The 1,652-nt window shown below is 26.6% G+C and overlaps 1 long non-coding RNA gene across 1 annotated transcript; it reads left to right on the plus strand.

The window, feature by feature from the left end:
• Positions 1-351: 351 nt before the first annotated feature.
• Positions 352-1,342, plus strand: LOC142234343 (uncharacterized). Its single transcript, XR_012721608.1, has 2 exons — positions 352-536; positions 809-1,342. It is a non-coding gene; the product is annotated as an uncharacterized LOC142234343 (long non-coding RNA).
• The last annotated feature ends 310 nt before the right edge of the window (positions 1,343-1,652 follow it).

Raw genomic sequence — 1,652 nt, forward strand, 5'->3', positions numbered from 1 at the left:
ATAGTTTCTGCAAATTTTATTATAACTTGATGGGGTATAGCCAAAAGCAAATTTTCACAAAGTTTGTATTCCTTAAAATGAATTATTAAAGAAAAGTAATTGTGAAAAAATGACTATTTTAGGAGCTAAACTCGATCTTAATACCCACCTTAAATTCATCAAATTCAATTCACAAAAGTTCTATAATACATCTTCGGAAGTTTTTTTTGTTTTTGTTTTTTTGTTTTTGTTTTTGTTTTTTTTTAGTAGAGCATTTAATTTTCGATTTTGTGGTGGAAGATGGTATGTTAGAATTTATAAAATATTTTTGGTGCTTTTTGGCCATGGGGAGTTGGCAACACTGCACTCAATGTGTGCACTTGTCGAACTTGGCTTTCTTTTGTAATATTAAGGCCAAAGTGTGAACATCGATTAAATTAGTCAATTCAGTGAGAATTGAAGTATTAAGTGATTTTTACTTAATTCCTTATTCATTGGAGGAAAATAATAGTGGATAAAGAGGACAGCGAATATACAGTTGGAGATATAGAGAAAGGGTAAGAAATGAACTTGAATAATAGAAGAGAAACAGAAATTGTTCTAAAGAAAAAAAGTCAACATTAAAATATACATACATTAACAGAGCAAAAAAATTATATTAATGAAACAAAATAATTAAATTGAACTTAGTTAAAATATGTATTAAAATGGTGATATTGCACTTTAGTATCATAAAAAGTTGAAAGTATATTTTAATGCTGGCTATTTTCTTTAATGGAAGCATTTTTTTACTGTGCAAATTCTAATAGAAATTGTGTCTTCTGCTAAGGTGAGGAGCGGCAGAGCCATCTTCTCCTAGAATAAATTATTTACTTGCAAACACATGTTACCACGAGGGCCATCTACATTATGTTCCAGTAACCACGATTAGGTTAGGTGAAAGCTCCACGTGGTGAGCTTGCAAAAGGAGAGCTTGAGTGAGTTGAATGGGGAGAATTGAGATACAAGCTTTACCCAAATTAACATTGTTGCCAACGCACATACAAATGGAAAATGTTAAGGTAATGGAAAAAAGTAAAAATGCTTAATATTTGTTGAAAACAACCAACCAAAAATACGATTAAAATTTAAATGTTAACATTCACCACGTGCGTTTAACCTAACGAGAGTTATTCCTCACCCCTTATTAACATTAACCACCCACTAATATTAATATTCTCACATATAAAAAAAATCTACAATAACTAAAATTACTAGCTTAAATCTACTAGAATACAAAAAAAAAACAAGATCACAGTTTTTATCACAATATTTACACAAAAATTTACGTACATATATATGTGAATACATAATTTATACAAAATTGAGAAATTATAATTTAAAATTGTTAAAAATAATATTATAAAATTCATAAAAAAAATCCCTGTTATTTCTTCTAAAACTATTTGTTGTTGTAATGTGTATATGTAAATGAATTATTTTAAATTATCAACAATTTCCTAAAAAAAAACGTTAAAATATTTCTTTTTTACAAAAATTCATTATTATTCACAAATTGTTAATAATAATCAGATCATTTACAAAATGATAGAAATTATAAGAATTAGAATTAATTTGTTAATAATCTCTTAAATCTATAAAAAAAAGAAAAACATCATTGATATGTATATATT

This window comes from Haematobia irritans, chromosome 4 (assembly GCF_050003625.1).
Source record: "Haematobia irritans isolate KBUSLIRL chromosome 4, ASM5000362v1, whole genome shotgun sequence".
Classification (NCBI taxonomy): Eukaryota; Metazoa; Arthropoda; class Insecta; order Diptera; family Muscidae; genus Haematobia; species Haematobia irritans.